The sequence below is a fragment of the Seriola lalandi genome, unplaced genomic scaffold, assembly GCF_002814215.2.
Source record: "Seriola lalandi dorsalis isolate HSWRI2012SDOR001 ecotype SW California unplaced genomic scaffold, Sedor1 jcf7180002054590, whole genome shotgun sequence".
NCBI lineage: Eukaryota > Metazoa > Chordata > Actinopteri > Carangiformes > Carangidae > Seriola > Seriola lalandi.
The window spans coordinates 663709-670041 of NW_019525143.1; positions in this window are offsets into that span (position 1 = coordinate 663709).

Genomic DNA, 6333 nt, shown 5'->3' on the forward strand with positions numbered 1-6333 from the left:
CAGAACCTTCTCTAGTATATTGTGTGGTTTAAATGAGTAGGTAAATTCACCTGGCCTGCAACAGCGAGGCCAGTTCCTTCCTGACTAACTGAGTGAGTGAGTGATCATAGTTCCACTATTGGTCAGGCAAATGCCATGTGACCTTGTTGGAGTTTCCTCATTGGCTGTTGCCCTTTCACAATGACTTTGCACAAACAGGTTCTATCAGGGAGTGTGCTTTTAAGAACCAAAAACCATCTCAGTGTAGTTTTACATCTCCTCTCTCAGGCTTCTCTCTGCAGCTCTAGGAACAACAGGTTGGTGAGCCAATCAGAAGAGAGGAGGCTCTGAGCCTCTCTTCTGATTGGCTGACTGATTTCCGAGTGATCCAATAAAAATAAAGCAGATTTCAGGTAAAAACACTCAGAGAAACCAAATCCTGTAAAGGTTTGGATGGTGGGTCCAGGTGGGCGGGGCTTGGTGACTGCTTTGTTGTGACATCACAAAGTTCCAGAAGTCCTGACGGCTGGTTTTAAGGCTCAGTTTCTGAATACAGGCTGTGTGCATTTCTCTGTGGACTGAGGCTTTGATACTTTCACAGTATTAATATAGAAGCTAGAGCTGATCTATAATCACACTACACATGGACACAGACCTTTACACTGGAGGAGCTTTAATATAAATAGTGACGTGCACCTCAAACCAGAGTTCATATTAAGCAGCGGGCGAGTTCTGAGACTCTGCAGTAATTGTCACAAACACTTTTTTTCCCAGCAAGTTAATAGAAAAAATGTTGAATGTATGTGATTATTCATCCTCAGTTATATTTGCAGCAACTCTGTGTGTTAAAGAAGTAAATCATATTTAAATAAAGTAAAGTATCAGGTCTCTATAATAAAAAAAACTGCCTCTATTTCTTTTTTTATTTATTTTACAGCCAGATAACCAATTCCATTATAATACCCCATTATGATTATAGTTTCATTATAACGTTATTTACCAGATTAATAAATATATAAAGGCAGGAAATTGCATTCACATATTAACAGTTGTTGGAGAAGCTGAAGCTCTGTGAGACTGAACCTGACTGACTGTTCAGGGCTCACACCTGTTAACAGGTGATTACAGCGTGTGGTACAGCAGCAGCACACTCACCTCTAAACCGACTTGATCTCACCTCTAAAGTCAGACGGGAGGTTTTTCTTCCACAATCACTTATTTAATCAGTGAAATTACAGTTTACCTCAGAGTGTGAAGATGAAGGAGCGTCACTGCAGAGACCTCGTCAACCAGAGCGTCTGTTACAGGACAGAGAGACAGGATCAGGTTCAACTTGGATCATCTGTTTGTTGATGTTACAGCTCCTCCAGTGTAAAGGTCTGTGTCCATGTGTAGTGTGATTATAGATTATAGATCAGCTCTAGCTTCTATATTAATACTGTGAAAGTATCAAAGCCTCAGTCCACAGAGAAATGCACACAGCCTGTATTCAGAAACTGAGCCTTAAAACCAGCCATCAGGACTTCTGGAACTTTGTGATGTCACAACAAAGCAGTCACCAAGCCCCGCCCATCTGGACCCACCATCCAAACCTTGCAGGATTTGGTTTCTCTGAGTGTTTTTACCTGAAATCTGCTTTATTTTTATTGGATCAGTCAGAAAACAGTCACCGACCTGTTGTTACTAGAGCTGCAGAGAGAAGCCTGAGAGAGGAGATGTAAAACTACACTGAGATGGTTTTTATATTCTGATGGATCAACACTTCAAAATAAAACACTGGTAAAATGTAGATTATGGAGCTTTAATTCAGCTCTGTCCCAGAAATAGATTTACAGCTCTGGACATTTAAAACTAGTTTAAACTATAAACTTCTTCTTTTGTGAACTTTTGATGGTTGAAATGTCTCTTCACACCTTATAATCGTATTTGATTTATCCACCATTGAGTCAGCTGATACAAGATTAGAGGGAAATAGGTTTGATGAAGAATCATTTAACTTTAACAAGTGGCTGAAATGACCAGTGAGGGAATCTGGTAGAGATGTGTGAAGATGAAAGTCTACACCTGTTAGTGTGTGTGTGTGTGTGTGTGTGTGTGTGTGTGTGTGTGTGTGTGTGTGCTCACCTGTGGGAAGTTTTTCCTGAGCATCCTTCATGTTCTCTTTTAGCCGTGGCCCCAGGAGAGGAAGCTGAACGCAGCTGCAAAAGAAGCAGAGAAGAAGAAGAAGAAGAAGAAGAAGAAGAAGAAGAAGTGACTAGGTAAACAACTCCATTTCTGCACTGATGCTGTTTCCATATCATTCCCTTCTTTTTATCATAATCTCAGACTTTACCCATATTTGCATGAATATATGCAGCAGTGCAGACAAACAACACACACACACACACACACACACACACACACACACACACGTGAGCCCATAAGATCAAAACGCAGTTTGAAACGACTCCAATGGGATGTGCTGAGATTAAGGGGATTAAAAGTCATGCAGCCCCACCAGCGGCGAGAGAGGAGAGAGTCGTTCCCAAGGTAACGGCGCTCGCAGCTTCCCTCCACCTGACACACTTAATGTGCCGCTGAATCAACTCACTTCCTTCTTCCTTTTGTAATTCCTCCCGTCACCGCAACCCTCAACTCTGTCCCAAGATACTTTCCCCGTCTTCTGCCTCTCATCCGACCTTTCAGCTCACACCTTTTATCTGCTTCACTCCTGTTTGAACTTTAAACTAAAACTGTGACTTTATAAATCACTCGTTTACCCCAGAGGGCTTTCAAACCCGTTCAGGGGCTTCACGTCTCAACTTCACGTCACCTCGTCCGACAGTCAGCTTCAACTTCAGGTGTCTGAATCGACTTATGACGTTTAAACTAAATGACAGAACTAGAACCACCTCCTCGTGGTCGTATCCCTCCGCCACTCAGACTAGTTCCAGGTCACATCCCTGTTTATCCAGAGTCAGAGAAGATATTAACCATCTGTTCTAAAAGGTGTTTTGTGAGGTCACACTGACCTTTGACCTTTGACCACCAAAATCAGTTCATCCTTGAGTCCAGGTGAATGTTTGAGCCAAATTTGAAGAAGTTCCATCAAGGTGTTTCTGAGACATCGTGTCCACAAGAATGAGACGGACGGACAGAAAACAAAATGGCGGCTCTGACTGTCGCCGGTGCGGAGGAATAACAAGCTACACGCGGTCTCCAGCTCAGGCTGCAGGTTAACAGCTTCCCTTTGGTCGAGGCTTAAATCAGCTGATCATGATGTCAGTGAGCGGGTGTCTTAAACCGAGGCTGCCACCAGATCACATGACAGCAGCGACGTGCAGCAAAAACATTCGCCGGTAAAACATTTGCATGAGTGAAGTGAAGAAGAAGACTGAGGATGGTCGGCCGACAGAGTCTGGAGCCGTGTTGCTTCCGAAGCTACTGGAGAAAGGAACATTTAGCCCACTGGAGCTCAGCGCTAAAACCAAGAGCTATTAAAGCCAGACAGGAAGTGGCGCTGAGACGTGTAAGAGAGGCGGCCGGTGGTCGTGTTTCCCGATCCTGAACTTTCCAGGAAGAAGGAGAGTTAAACATGGACTTGATTCTGGACGTAAAGATGTGGAACCAGTCTGTGTGTGTTTCCATGTCTATGAGCAAAGTAACCAGAGGCAGAGGAGCCAGTGTGTGTGTGTGTGTGTGTGTGTGTGTGTGTGTGTGTAATAAAGGCTGTGTCAGAGATAATTGAGAGTGGATGCACATCTCATCGTGTCTGAAAGAGTCTGATAGCATCAATAAAGCAGGAGAGGAAGGAGAGGAGGAGGCGGACCTCCCCTGCAGCTGGACTGGAGGTTCAAGGGCCTCATTAGCCAACCATGACGAGCTGCAGCTCACACAGAGAGACATCAGTGAGGGCCCCTGAGCCGTCGGCCCTCACTGCCCCTCTGTGGAAAAGCCCCAGATCGTCCTGATCGGCCTGAATCACACGTCCTCCTGCGCCTGCTCGCTCTCCTCTCTCTCTCCTGTTTGTCTCAGCAGATACACACCTGGTGTTTGTGTTTACGTGTGTGTGTTTGTGTGTGTGTGTGTGTGTGTGTGAGTGTGTGTGTTTCTGTAGGTATGAGGATGCAAAGAGAGGAACACCTGGCACCCAGGTTCTGTCAGCTTCTTTAATGAAGCAGAAGCAGAAGCTGCAGTTTGATCTCATTCAGCCCATGTTTAGCTTAGCTTAGCACAAACTCAACAAATGTTATTCACACACTGTGGAACTCTTTCATTAGCTGCACGATACTGTAAAATAGGACTGCAGCTAGCGGTGGGTGATCTGATCTGATATCACTCACGATCTTTCTTTGTCACATGATCTACTTCAGATAAATCGTACAGGTCGCGTCATGACAAGTTTCTATATTTCTATATTTAGTTTTAAATGTTTTAATTGTCGTTGCTAACCGGCTCATTGTCAGCTGTGGAACAGCTAGCCTAGCCCGCTAACTGCAGCTGGAGACAGCAGTCCTGGTTCTGCTCTGTAGCGGCACATGAACCACAACCGGCACCAGCTGCAGGCGGCTGGGATCAGAGGGCGCCAGGTGCGACGCCGGCGCCAGGTGCGACGCCGGCGCCGCGTCAATGCAAAGAAAATACAAAACAGGACGGAGGTTGTCTGAAGGCAGGAAGTGTTGGCTGTCTGGAAGCACCTGTAGGTATTTCTACAGGTGCGGAATAAGATCTGTGGACAGCTGGAGCTCGACTGAACCCAGATCAGGTGAACTGGTATTGATCTGTGTGTTCAGCCTCATGAAGCTGCAGTGTTAGTGAGTGTGTGGTCTGTGTTGACTTCACACCCCTGCACTCCAGCAAGTGTGTGTGTGTGTGTGTGTGTGTTTGCTTTTCCGACTTCTTGGCTCTTTGTATTCCTGATGCTCTGCAGACTAATTGGATATGACGGAGGAGATAAATGCAGATGTTCTCCCAGCATGCTCGGCGCCGTCAACACCAGAGCCGTGCACAGAGGGAGATAAAGAGCTGCAGCAGTCTGAGCAGTTCGCCATGAAAACAACAAACACAGCGAGCGAGCTCTGCAGGGTCCGGCCCCGCCGTCCTCTGGGCTGACACACACACACACACACACACACACACACACACACACACACACACACACACACACACACACGTACAGGAGCATGCCCAGTGGAGTCAGGAGTCACACGGGGCAGACAGAGTTTTACTGTTGATGTTTTTGCTGAAAGACATGTCAGAACTCCTTTACCTCCTCTACCTCTAAGTACCTACAAACACACACACACACACACACACACACACACACACACACACACACACACACACACACGTTCACACTTAACATGTACCCTTCAACCCTCAGGCTGTAATCAGGGAAATGTTCTAGCAAATTTGTTGTGCAATAGCAACCCCAAAGGAGGCTGAGTAATGATGCACAACAACAGCATGCAAACACACACACACACACACACACACACACACACACACACACTGTCATATCGTCTGTATGTTCGTGTTTTCTTCATATTGATACAAACAGATTTCAGACTAAAGACAAGCTGCGTTTCACATGTTCTACATACAAACACTATGAAGTTTACATGATGTGTTTATCTGCACAGTTGTGGGGCTGATGAACAGAACTGATCACACTGAAGAACCAGAACCTGCAGTTCCTCTAATGACCACCAGACTCTGGCTCCAACAGTGAGTCAGTCCCCATAGACTCCCATGTTAAAATGTCCAACTTTACAGCAGAAATAAAGCTTATGGTTCTGTATAATTGAGGGCGTGGCCTCTTTGAGTGACAGGTGGGTGAGCTGGGATTCACTAAAGCCTCGGCTCCACACACGCCCCTCCTCTTTGTCTATTATTGGATTAACTGGGAGTTAGGGGGCGGAGTCAGACACTGCCAAGATGGCGACCGTGGAGCAGCTGTGGGTGATGTCACAGAGGCCACGTCCATCTTTATTTACAGTCTGTGGTTTGGACAGAGCCAGGCTAGCTGTTTGCAGTCTTTATGCTAAGCTAAGCTAAGCTAACCAGCTGCTGGTTCATACAGTATGACGAAAACATGAATTGCTTGATTTTTTTTATTGATCTTTGTTATTGATTGACTGTAACTTCACTTAAAAACATTATTTCTTACCTCTTGTGAAATCTGCTGAGTTAGGTGGGAAAAAAAGATCAAATGCAGAAGCAGGAAATTGCAGTTTTACAGTTTGACATAATGCATGTTTCACATCTTCCTCTCAGTTAAATCCAGGTGATAATCTGACTGAGCACATACCTGTTCTCAGTGCAGTTTGTATGTGCTGTCAGTGCGGTGGCTCTGCAGAGTCCAATTCTTACCAC